At 50.5% G+C, this 13,252-nt stretch overlaps 1 protein-coding gene across 5 annotated transcripts in view; it reads left to right on the forward strand.

Moving 5' to 3' along the window:
* The window catches only part of FRMPD3 (FERM and PDZ domain containing 3), a 160,371-nt gene that overhangs the window by 59,691 nt on the left and 87,428 nt on the right, over window positions 1-13,252 (forward strand). Inside the window, exon 1 of one of the 5 annotated variants that reach the window (XM_055122216.1) lies at window positions 5,299-5,478. The exons of 3 other annotated variants lie outside the window; for them this stretch is intronic. The gene's annotated coding sequence lies outside the window, so the exon portion shown is untranslated. Of the gene's footprint in view, window positions 1-5,298; window positions 5,479-13,252 lie in introns of those variants that run through there. One more of the 5 variants, XM_055122218.1, reaches the window with a different exon arrangement.

Genomic DNA, 13,252 nt, shown 5'->3' on the forward strand with positions numbered 1-13,252 from the left:
TGCAGGACAGGCCTTCTCACCTCATGGAGCCAAAGTCTCCTCAGCAGTCCCACAGGGACCTGTAATCGCACCCTCTTTGTTTCCTGTGGGGTTGTGAGGATGCGCAGGCCGATTAAACCTACTGAGAAAGGGTGTGGGAAAAGCCCAACCCCCCTCTCCACAGGGAAGGGCCAATTATTACACAGTTAGGGAGGGGGTGGGAGGGGAGGTAACAGGCAGTGGGAGCAATGCTGCACATCCAGAAAAGGCCAGGCATTGTTAACAAAGCAGCTCGCAAATGAGAGCAAATTAATACAGGACCCGGTGAGAACAGAACATTCGCACCGCAGGGGCAAAGCACCCATTGGAGGAGCCAGGCCCTGACAGGGAGAAAGAAGCACACAGGGAGAGGGAGGGAAGATAAGGGCCAAGCGAGGGGGGTTTCGAGGCTAGGGATGCTTGCAGTGGCTAAGAGCAGAAGGGAAGGAAAGGGGTGACCCTGAAAGGGGGAGAGGAGGTAAGCAGATAGTCTGAAAACCTCTATTTCAGAGGGGTGCCCCACTGAGGAGTACAGAATCAGCACAGAATTCCGATAATAGCTCCCGGTGTCCCTCTGACCGCAATCCAGTTGGCCTCATCTTCTGGTCACTGCATCGAGAGCATAGCAAGCAGGTTGGTCACCAGAGCAGCAACTAGGAAGCAAGCATAGAGCCAGCCTCTCCTGCTCTGCCCCCTGCTGCTTTCCTTTTCTTCTTGAAACACCCCGCAAGCACCCCACTCAGACTGAGGGAGGAAGAGAGACCTCAATTCAGGATGCCCTGGAAGGCTGGGGAGGTAGTGCAAAGACTGAACACGTGATGTTGATCCGACACCGCATCCCTTACCCACACCGAGCACAGCCAGGAGTGACCCCCTAGCTCCTAGCACTCAGCTAGAAGTAGGCCCTGAGTATCAATGGGTGTGGTCCCCAAACAGGCAAACAATTCAGAAAGCCCTTGACAAATCCCCCAAACAGGGCCAAGCAGAGGGCATTCGACAAGATTGAAATTCTAGGCTGACAAAACTAAATATATTGTGTGACCTTTGTGGCTCAGGCTGGGCACTGAGTAGGTACTGAGTGAACAGTTACCCCAGAGTACAGCAATAATCCGGGCCCTGAGTGGGTCCAGGATTAACCCTTTAGTTGCTGCATTGGATACAGAACTGCAAATATAACACGTGGCATGTTGGGATAGCAGCTGTGTCCTTATCTAAGTGTCAGGAATGGAAGGTCTGAATGCCTGTGACAGTGGCATAGGTATTCACTAATGGAAGGTTTGGCCTGACCTTGGAGGTGCTGGAATCAACCCCTAAAAGGCATAGAAATTCACAGAACCTTCAGGAACAGTAAGGGTCCTTCCTGCAAGGCAGGTTTGGGAGCAGTGGACAAAATAACCCTTTCCTCCCTAACAAAATGGGATCAGACACTGGGTGCACTGTTGGCTAGCAGTGCCAGTCCCATGCCTATATATGGTCCCAATTCTTTTTTTTTTTTTGCTTTTTGGGTGACACCCAGCGATGCTCAGGGGTTACTCCTGGCTCATGCACTCAGGAATTACTCCTGGCGGTGCTTGGGGGACCATATGGGATGCTGGGAATCAAACCCGGGTCAGCCACATGCAAGGCAAATGCCCTACCCGCTGTGCTATTGCTCCAGCACCTGGTCCCAATTCTTATCCATTGTGACTCCCAGGTATATTCAGTGCCATGCTCAGTGTTCCCAAATTGAAGACCACTCTGAACGGAACATTTATTTTAGTGCCAGATAGCTTTGAATCTGAGCTTGTTAGAAGAGGAAGGGGCCCTGGAAGCCAGCTTCATCCCACAGTCTCTTTTGATATGGGGGAAATTGAGGCCAAGACAAAGAAAGCAGAGGATCAAACTATGAATGCCTCATTAAAGCCAGAGCTAAGATAAGCAGCACAGTGTCCCTGTTCCTAACGTGGTAGATATTCTGTGCCTTTGCTTTTATTCCAAGTCTTCATTATAGTTGAGGGGAAATGCCAGAATATCCTCCAGGCCAACCTTACACATAGGTAAACATGATGTGATCAAATATGTTTCCTCAATTGCCTGTCATTGTGCCTGAAATTTCACCATCGGTGATTCATTCCTTTGGATCCTGAAGCATTCTGTTCCTTTATGGGGGACGGGAAAAGAAGGGGGATTTATTGACAATCACCAAGAGAAAAGCTTTGCAAATTGGAGTCAGACTCTACTGGTGGGAGTGTGGGGAATGGTGGGGGGTTGTGGGAAGCAGTAGCAGCAGCTGGTTCAAGAAAGAAAATGCAGGCTGAGGGAGGACTGGGGACTCGGAGTCCCGAATCTGAATCCAGAGCTTGGCCCTGAGAGGAAAGGAGAAAGTATAGGGTACCTCCACACCCGAAATTTCCATGGCTTGCTGACTTGGGCACTCAGGAAGCGTTTGCCCAGGAAACTGTGCTGTGATTTGGGAGGCTTGAGTCACTGCCTTGTAGCCCCCCGCCGAGAAGAAGGGCGGGAGAGTGAAGGATAACATCACACTGTCTGGAGTGGCCGCGGGGGCACTTTATTAAGAGAAGCAGCCTGGTGAGATGAATGTGACAAGAGAATCTATGAAGACGCTGAGAGGAGCCTCAACCACAAGAGGGATGGGCGCTGAGCCTGTCAAGGAAGCTGGGTACAGAGTCTGTTGGTTTTTCACCACCTCGGGGGAACCTGCTGGCTGATGCTGCCTCAGCCCAGGCTGGGCTCCCTTTGGTTACTGCCTCTGACTCCAGTTCTCTTTCCACCGCAGAGCTGTGCTATACCAGCTCTGGCATGGCTGGCTGCTCTGCCCAACCTTCTCAGCGCTTCTCATTCCACATGGGTCCAAGCACCTTTATATGGAAGGGAATTCCGAGCAACAGTCCTCGTGGGCAGAGACAGAAGGAGGAAGGGGGCTAGCCAATTGATCTGGGAAAAAAGCCTAGAAAGACAGCCCTCTCCCATTTCATTAGAGTTCTGTGCTTGAGGCGTTGGGTTTGGGTTTGGGGGAACACACCCAGCTGTGCTAGGGGAGCAGGCAGTGTTGGAGATGGAACTCAGGCCTCATGTGCACGTGCTCAGCCCGCTGAACTAGCTCTCCATCCCCAGAGTGTGTGGTTTGCACAGGAGAGCAGGGGTCAGGGAGAGTGCTTCTGGAAAGGCGAGGCTTCGCCTTGAAACTGCATGTGTGGAGCGAGTGAAGTGCCTCATTTAGGTTGGAGGTATATTGGAGGTGGTGTGCAGGGCTGAGCTGAGCAACCTGAAGACCCTTCCAGAACCTCCACTAGTCACTAGTTCTGCTGTAGATCAGCTGTGAAAAAGAAAAAAAAACACTAAAGGGGCCAGAGAGAGAGAATACTGCAGGTAAGGCACTTGCCTTGCCTGCTACCTGCCTGGGTTCAATCTCCAGAACCACATAGGATCTCTTGAGCACTGTGAGGAGCAATTCTTGAGCACAGAGTTCAGAGTAAGTCCCAAACACTTCCACTTTTTATTCAAAAAATAAAACAAAAATCTAAAACAAATCCCCCAGAAAACAATAGAAAAAGCCACCATAAATCCACCTTCTGCTCCCTGACACAACCCAGGCACAGGAAGTACCTGAGGGCTTCAAGTATTTTCCAACCAGAAACATTTAGCATGGATGTTATTGCTCCAGAAATTAGAGCATCAAAGCCAAGAGTAGCTGCTGGTCCACTCAAGCCCCCTGCACAATCTCCCGGTTTAAGGCCAGGCCATCACTAACCGAGGTGTCACAGGCACTGATGAGAGGAAGATATTTCACCAACCAGAGGCCCTTGTCCAGGTGTGGGATCAGTGATTCAGGGAAGATGGAATTCAGTGCAATCAATTTGGGAGAGTCAGCCAGGATTTCTCTGAAGCTTTACTTCCTGGCAGCCCCCTCCCACTTCGGAGACAGACTAATCCCTGACATTTGTCTAGTAGACTTTATACTTTTCAAAGCTCCTTCCCATCCATTACCTTCCATTGAGCTTTGCAAACACCCTCGTCAGGTAGGATGACACGCTGTCCTGATCCCTGTTTGACCAACAAGAAAACCCACGTCCTAAAAGGACAGATGACTCAGCCAGGGTCACACAGCTGTTGAGTCAGGGAATGAGGACGCACAGTGTGTTTCTGAGCTTCCAGCCCTGTGTTCTTTCCACCTCCCAGGTGAGCTCCCCCAGAGAAGCACGCACAGTGCCAAGCACAGAGGAGAGACAATTAAATCTTTGTACAATCAATGACTGAGGGGCTGAGTGAGACAGATGAATGGGTTGAGCACAGATTTTGCACGCAGGAGGCCTGGGAGTGATCCCCAGCATTGCATGACTCCCACAGCATCACTGGGAGCAACTTCTCAACACAGCCCTCAGAGTACCCAAAGCACCTCGGAGTGTAAACCCCTCTCAAAACTGACTGCCCTCTGCAAGTTACTCTCCCCCTATGTGCCAGCCAGTGGCTCTCCAGCTTTTGCCATGGAAATGCTCTCTGAAAATACTGTTCTTGTAGAGTGTCTCCATCCTGTATATTGGAACTTTCTAGAATAACCTCACAGACTCATTGCTGGCCTCTGGGATTGTGCCTGGAGACAGACAGACACCTATTGCTGCTTCTGTTTACTGTGACAGATTTTCTGGGCTCTTCAAGGGGAGAGTGTTTCTAATCTCCCCCTGAAAACGGTGACTGCCCAGAACATGGCACTGCACTGCACTCCCAACTAACTGACCTGGAGTTACCACTGCTCCCCTATTCCAATCAGCAAAAAGGGGACCAGAGGTGGGTCCCCTGCAGGAGCACCAAGTCACTCAGAAGGCAGGCAGCTCTGAATAGAAGAACGCTGGGTTTGGAAGCTTGGCTCCACCACTTATTACTAGCTTAGCCATCCGGAGCTCTTTGCTCTGGTCCTCTGAGCCCCAGTTTTATTTTCTGTGCAATGGGGAGGAAGCTGGAATGAGCAAATAGATGTAAAGCCCAGTGCCTGGCAGGAGGACGCACTCGCCAGGGGTAGCTGGATTAGCCGAAGGTCTCTGTACTTCGAGCCTGCCCTCTGGCTCCCCCACAGGGATCCGTCCAAGGTAGAGGGCTGCAGGGAGGGGGGCCTCCGCCGTGGATTGCAGGCGGGCTGGCGGGCGGACGGGCGGGCGGGTGCCTGCGAGGCAGCGGGCGCTGTGTTTACCAGCTGCCTCGCTAGTCCGCCACCTCGGCCGGCCGCGGCTCTGGGGCTGAGCCAGTCGCCTCCTTCTTTAAGATTCTAATCACAGCCGGCTTTCCACGGCAGGCGTGATCTTTTTCTTCCTCTGGAGCCCGCAGCCGCTGTTGCCGCTGCCGTCGGGTGCTGAGCACCGCCAGGGGCAGCGCAAGCAGGAGGTGAGGGGGTGCCTGGGAGTGTTGTGGTCAGCAGGCGCCCAGTCCTGACCCTGACCGGAGACCACCACCCCACCCTTCGGGACAGTAAGTACTGAGCTCGGAGCAGCTAGCCGCCGGGTGGGAGGCTCGCCTAGGCAAGGGACAGAAAGGCGGACGCCTGGGTCTGTGGGGGGTGGGGGGGGTGGGCTTCGGCAGCCCAGCGCTAAGACACTCGCAGCCCCCTCCCTTATTAGTGACTTCAGGTGGCTCTGGCAGAGGCGCTGTCTCTGTGTCTCTCTGTGCTCCCTGTCGTGCGCTGAGCGCCTGCAGATGGATGGAGTTGGCGCGGTGTTAGGATCTGACATCCTACTCCCCACCCCCCACCCCAAGCCCCCAAAGGGCCGTTCGGGTTATTGGGCATCTCACGGGTCCCTTCGCAGAGACGCCAGGGAGAACATTGGAAGGCAAGACACATGGGGTTTGGGATTCAGGGCACCCGTGGAAAAGTGGCAGCGGGAACCGTGAGCGGGAAGTTTCCCGCTGGAGGTTGTGGGGGAGGAAGAGCAGGAGCATGAGCGAGGAGAGGGAGAATGGGGGGTGCACAGGGTGGGGGGGAGTAGCAGCAGGCGGGAATTTTCTAGGGTGTCTGACCCACTCTCCAATCCCCAATTCTGTCCCAAGTGCAATCCACAGCAGAGCCTCTAGATGCCAAGCTCTTCAGCCCCCCACCTTCCACCTAGAATACCCCAAGAGCTGGGACACGCTGGATGTTCTGTCCTCACTTAGCTCCCGTGGAAGCTTGGGGGGAGGGGTGCCTGGGCAACAAGCCTACCCTAGGAGATCACTTGTAGAAATCTTGACTAGCAGCAATGCGCAAGCACACATCTGTCACTTTCTAAGGCTGTATAAGATTCAGGAGGGGTCTGAGATCACACCTTGGAGTTTAGTTATATAACCAGAGACACTTAGTCCCCTTCCTAGACTTCCCTTCTGCTCCTCTGGCCCTAGTCACTCATCTCTACTGAGCCACCTGGTGATCACAGGAGTTCCCATGATTGTGTGCCTGGGTTTGTGCTCAGTTCTTTAGTAGTAACAATAATTGTTGTCCAGTTGGAACAGTGCCTTTGCGGGAGGAGGAAGGGACCAGGCATGGTTTTTAACTGCCTTTATATCTACTACCTTATTTAATTTTCAAAACAACCCTGTGAGGTGAATGCTAATATCCCCATTTACCAAATTGAGAACTAGTGAGATAGATAAGCCTTAAATCTCACAACGAATCTCACAGAGGACAAGGCTGGGATTTCCACCCAGTCTAACTTCAGCATCTCACACTGTTCATTCACCTCTAGTAACATGGTAAGTTTGCTGTAAGGAAACAGTAAAATAGAGTTTGTTTCCCTGATAGTAGAACTTGGTTGTTCCTTGTTCCATAAATCTGAAGTCTGGATCCAAGGTCCCATAAAATTTAAATCAATTTTCAAATTATGCCCAGCATGTTCTATGAAGAAAGACAAAACATGTAGGCTATGACAGAATCACAGCATCTATTATTAGGTGCCGCAAAATAGCAATCATAGTAATAACAATAATGATAATAATTTCTAGTAGCTATTTTTAAAATTCCCCCCTTAATTCTAAGGGCTACTCCCCAAATGCTCAGAAAAGCTATACAGTATTGGAGAGTGAACTAAGGGCCTGAGAAAACGTGGGACATCTGCTTTACCATTTAAGCAACATCCCTGGCCTCACTTAATAGGTATTGTTTATTTATCTTTTGGTTTGGGGGTCATGCCTTGCAGTGCTTCGAGGCTACTCCCAGCTTGGTTCCAGAGGGACCATGTTGCAACAAGGATCAAACCCAGGACTCCAACATGCAAAGCATGAACTCCAGCCCTTTGCATCATCTCCCCAACCTTCTAGATATTATTGCTTGAGCATGCACTTCATGCCAGCACTTTATGTATATTTCATCTTCATGTAGGAATTATAGGAAATTGCTAATAACATGTTGGACTACCATGAGCCCCATCTCTAGATGAGGAAGCTGAGGCTAAAAAGGTCAAATAACTTACTAGCAGATTGTGATTCCAGATTCACTGGATCCAGGGCCCAGGTTGAAGGATCTGGAGATAGCTCAACAGCCTGAGTGCATGCTTTTCATACAGGAGGCTCCAATTCGATCCGTGCCGCTGCATAGTCCCATGAGCACTGTTCAGTTAGCCCAGACCATCCACATCCCCCAAATAAAAGACAATAACAAACCCAAACACCCTAAAAGCACAGGTTAGAACTAACTTTTAGTGGCTTTGTGCAAATGCAGAGCTCCCCCACATGGCTTTCCCCAGTCCATAGCTCCTTGATCTATTCCCTCCGCATCCCAGTCATTTGCCTAGAGATCTGTCCTGTCCTTCCTGATCCCGGCGCTCCTATCTGCATAAAAGAAGGGATTGTACCAGTTGGCAGTGATATGACTTCCTAGAGAATATGGAGTGTTCTGCATGGATTTGGGTTTTGTTGTTGTGCTAAGTGACGTGCCCGTAACATCAATAAGTTGTTCTGCTTTATAAGTTTTATTAATTAGACAAGCGTCTGGACTGCTGGCTTGCAGTTGTTAATCCGACATTATGGCTCTATCCGAGTATACCTCTGTGAGGAATTATTTTCGAAGAAAGTTTGTAGAGCTTCACTTGCAGTGCTGAACAAAATTATCTTTCCAGCTCCTGGGGAGTGGGGGGGGAGTTCTCTTTCTTGGTCCAAGACTTCAGTAACAGGAACTGCAGACCCTCCCGGATGGTTGGGTAGTAGTATCCCAGTGCCAAATGATTTCCTCCCTCCAACCACAAACAGGCCCTTCACCACAAACAGGCCCTGTGAGCTGAATGGGAGTGTAGACAGGTCCAGACTGGATCAACTCGGACCCTGCAGTGGGAGGAGGGGTGGTTTTTAACTTCTCACCCTTCCAGCCCTGGCTCATTGATAGAGCTCACTTCACAGAGACCCTGGTTTGTCTCTATAGCATCTTCTGAGTACAGAGATCTGATGGATCCTCCCTTATTCCTACAACCAGCAATGGAAGATTCCCCTCCATAGTGCCTGAATTTGCTCAATGATTTCTTCATTTAGTTGCAGTCGCTTAAGTATCTAGAGGTTCCCCCTCTTGACTGAATCATCCTTATTATCCTTTTGCTCTCATGCTTGACATTCCCTTCCTGTGTCTATCTACTGGACTCCTATTTGACTTCACCATCTAGCCAGGAGGTCCAGAGGGAACTGTGGGGAGGAGCGCTCCTCTGCACACCCATTGTATTCTTTGCTGCCCCTCGTGATACCAGGTAAACAAGATTTTATATTTGTTTATATACCTGACCCCAGCTCCCAGCTCAACCTCCCTGAGGGGAGAAACTCAGCCTAATTGATCTCTAGGACCCAGCACGGTGCCAGTAAATGTCGGTTTCCTTACATGAATGAATGCATGAACGAACACTATCTAAATGCTGGTGGAGGGAGCCTCTGAATCCCAGTAAGGGACTCTCCTATTGTTCCCTTATTAAAAGGGAGGCAGGACAGAACTTGTGTTATTTAGCAATGAAATCTAAACTCTGTGGATTTTAATCACTGGTTTAAAACAATAACACAGTAGTGCCCAAAACTGAATGCTTGGGGAAGGACTTATCTGATTAATAGAACACTCTGGGTATGGAGTTAAACAAAAAAAAATAATAATATCTTTACCGTTTATGGTTCTTTCTCCAATGCCAAATTCTGTTTTTTTCACCTTAGTCATGAATGGGGTGTCCAGTGTCAAACCAGTGTTATCCCATTACCTGTGGGTTCCCAAGATTTCCTCAATTCTGGCTCCCTCAAGCCTGTTTACCAAGTAAGGGGCAGTCTGCTTGTCACCCACACCAAAAGACAAGCCCACAGGCCCTTTGAGGTTTTCTGTTTTATTGCCCTTCACCTCCAGAAAATGGAGATTCCAGCTGGCATTCTGGAGGAGACACAGTGTTTGGTGCTAAGTTCTAGCCTGTGAAATAGTAACTGCCTGCTCTTGCCCTGGGCTTTCATCATTATGTGAAAGGTTCGCTAATCTTGCTCCCCCCTTTTCTGGTCTCAGGGGATCTTTGCTTTAGGAAAGACCTTTTCATTCCTTCCTCCTCCCAGCAGGAAGAGACAATTAGACAGAATAAAAGGTGTCTCATTGTCCCGAGGCTCTACTTGGCATCTCTGGACACCTTCCGATGGGGTGATGTGAGTTTACCAGGCCTTGCTCACGTAACCTCTTTTGTGAGTCGCTTCTTGGCCTGATTTCAGCCCTGCCTCCACCTTGCACTCGTGGATGGATAGCTTGGAGATGCTGTACAGGGAGAAGCCGGGCAGTGCTCCGGTTTGCTCTTTCCCTGGAGGTCAGCCTGGTGCCTACTGGGCATGGAGCCTGAGTTCCAAATAACCACCTGCGTCACGTCAGGCAGGCAGGGGCCAGATGAACATCTAGGCAAAGCAGGGGCATAGCTGTGTCTTTCTCTGTCCAGCAAGATGACTAGATGAATCTGCCCAGCTCATCCCAAGCTCCCCAGGGGGCTACTAGGAAGAGAACCTTGGGGCCCAATGGAGCCAGACGTGAGGGAGGGAGGCTTTGTCAGCAGAGAGGGAGGAGGCTTTGTCATGGTACCTGCCTGGGCTCCGGCTGCTGGCTTCTCTCGGCTGTGATCGCCCTTCCTTCTGCCCAGACCCCATGCTGCCTGCTGCCACTGGGCCTCATCTCTGTACAGTCTATGTTCGTCATCCGGCCCCTACAATCATACAGAGTATTGTCTTCTTTTGAAAGCCTTCCTCATGGCCTTAAGAAATCAGAAGAGGAAAAGCCAGGGCAAAGGGCCCTGACAGCATTTAGCTCTCAGGATTTTTGACTAGCGTCAGGCTGGGTGGGTTCCGGGCATTTACGAAAGGGTGCCGTCACTGCCCAACCACCCCACATAGAGGAAGGAGCCTGCAGCCAGGGCAGTTCAGCTTTTCTTTTGTCTTCAGGAAGTCTGACCTGCCCCAGGGCCCTGTGCTGCCTTGGAGGTGGCCAGGGCAGGCACTGTTTAAGCCCCCAGTTTGTTAGGTGCTGTTGGCAGCTTCTCATTGGCACATTCTCCATAGCTTCTGCCCACACCTGCTCCCCCTCTCTGACCCCAAGCTCTGTTTACAGTTGAGAAATTGTTAGAATTGGGAGTTCAGATCCCAGTGCTGAGACCTCTGGGTGACCAGGGACCCTCTTCTAGCTTAGTATTCCAGGCCAGAGTGTGAGCCCGGCAGGGCCTTGAGAGATGTATGTGGCCTACTGGTCCCTTCACTAACAATTCCACTTTCCCCATCATACCCACGCCTTGTGGAATTCTTCCCTCTTTCTGTTTTCTTCCTCTTTGATCTCGTTCTCCTTTACAAGAAAAATACAGCCTCTCGTGGCTGGGGAATTGGCCCAAGGCCGGCCAGTATTCCGGGGCTTGTGTCCATAACCCTCCTTCAGATTGGTGCCCTTGCTTGTCACATTGCATCTGGAAAATGGGGAGGGCGTCCAAATGCTGTCAGTATGGGTGCTAATAGCAGGGCCCCCACCGGAAGAATTGCATTCTCCCCACTAAGTCTGAGACCAGAAGGCTCTCATTAGCATGTGGCCCTTTCACAGCAGCGGGAGCCCTGAAGACAGAGCTGGGGGCAGCTCAAGGACATTTCAAGTGTGGGCAGCCCTGGAGAGGGGCCTTGGAGGAGGACAGCTAACAGTTTGTGTGCTGTTCTCTGGAGGGCCTGCCAGCCTTCTCCAGGCCTGTCCTTTCTCCATCACTGTCTCTGCGGCCCTCCTCATCTCATTTCTTTTCTGTCAGATTTTCTCTGCCTCTCCTCACCCCTCCCTCCTGGCTCGGCCTGGTCCCTTTCCTGCTTCTCTGTCTTCCCATCCGTTGCTCATCTGTCAATCTCTGTGTGTGCTTTTCTTAGAAAGACTTGGGGTAGGACATGGGGGGTGGAGACTGGGGTGTCCAGGGCTTTATTGGAGTGACAGAACAACGCCTTCAAGTTCCCGTGAATATTTCACCCCTCTCTTTTGTCCTCCATGCCTCTGCCAGTGACAGGTGAGTGGAGGGAGGAACGAAACAAGGATCACCCCCACTAATTCTGCCACAACTCCGTGGCAGCAGCTTCAGACCTGGTGACCCACCGTGCCAGATGGCATCAGACTTACATCTGGCACAGCCCTCACATCTGTCACCAGGCTGGCAGCCCCAGCGGAGAGTGTTAGGGAGCGTGTCTGGGCCTATTAGACAACATGTCTGAGTCTATTGGATGTACATCTTTAGGAGGGAGGGGAAGAAATTGGAGCACTGGCACAGGAGGTCCTCTGCGGTGTCTGCTCACAGGCTTTATGGAGTAGGTCATTTCTGAGGCAACTCTCAGCTATTTGGGGAAAATCAAATGGGCTTGGTCTCTTTCATTCTGCTCCCTCATGACCTACTAGAACAGGGAACAGGTGGCTCCCCTACAGCCCACTGTGGGGAAAGCAGCTCTTCAGTGCACCAGAGAAAGAACCCAGGAACCAGCAGATTTTTCCAGAAGCTGCCCAGCTGGGCTTAGCTGAAGAGGAAATGAGAGAGTTGTGAAGATCTGGAGGAAAAGGAGGCAACCCTTGGAATAAGACCAGAGTGTCTTTCTGCCCACAGGCTCTGAGGAGTGGGAAGGACCAGCCAGAATCATCCTGTCCACCTTGCACCCTGACCATCTGAAAGAAGAGTTGTTGGCCTTTTACTGAAATCTTGAGTCCTGAAAAAGGAAGAGTAGTCATTAGACTTCCTGCCCCAGTGCCCCCAAAGGATTAGAGTCATGGTGGCTCCTCCTTTTAGATTATCTAGCCTTCCTTGTACTCTTCCTTTCTCTCCATTCTCTTCCAACCTTTGTCTTTCTCCAGAGCGGTTGAGGGCTTTCTTCTAAATGGGCCTGATTTGCCATCCAGAAACCTATCTTTCATGAGCTAAGATAGAGCCACTAGGCATTTGATAATGAGTTCTGTAGAATGGCCCAAGGATGTGAATTTGTATGCCTCGGACTCATTCCTTTCTAAGTATTCAATTCACCTAGAAATATATTTTTTCTTTTCTTTCTTACTTTTTTGTTTGGGGTCCATACATAAAAGTGCTCAGGGCTTGGGGCTGGATCAATAGCACAGCGGGTAGGGTTTTTGCCTTGCACGTGGCCGACCCGGGTTCGATTCCCAGCATCCCATATGGTCCCCTGAGCACCACCAGGGGTGATTTCTGAGTGCAGAGCCAGGAATAACCCCTGTGCATCGCCAGGTGTGACCCAAAGAAAAAAACTCTTCAAAAGTGCTCAGGGCTTACTCCTGGCTCTGTGCTCAGGTATCACAATCCTGGCAGCCCTGCCAACTGTGCTATCTCTGCAGCCACAGAAGGTAATTATTTTATTTTTTTATTTTTATTTTTTGTTTTATTGGAGGTAAGATGGATTGGACCATGCATGGTGGTGCTTAGGGGTCATTCCTGGGATATTGAGAGGACCCTATGTGGTGTTGGGGATCGAATCTGCATCGGCTTGGTACTAGCTCTACAGTCCAAAAACTATTTACTAAATACCTAATATATGCCAAGTGATGAAGATAGCCTTTGGTTAAAAGAGTCAGACTCCCGAGATTTACGGACAGATAAGCCATAAATAGATATCTAATGACAGGCCACAGTGAATCTTGTGAAGGAACCAAACAGGTGACTGACACCATGTGTTCTGCTTATTCCTGAAGCAAGGGCCTTGTGAAAGCAGTCTTGTAGGAGGATGGGGAGTAGTAGAGAGTAATATATCAACAGACATTGAGAGGGTAGCATAATACCTG

This window comes from Sorex araneus, chromosome X (assembly GCF_027595985.1).
Source record: "Sorex araneus isolate mSorAra2 chromosome X, mSorAra2.pri, whole genome shotgun sequence".
NCBI classification, from domain to species: Eukaryota; Metazoa; Chordata; class Mammalia; order Eulipotyphla; family Soricidae; genus Sorex; species Sorex araneus.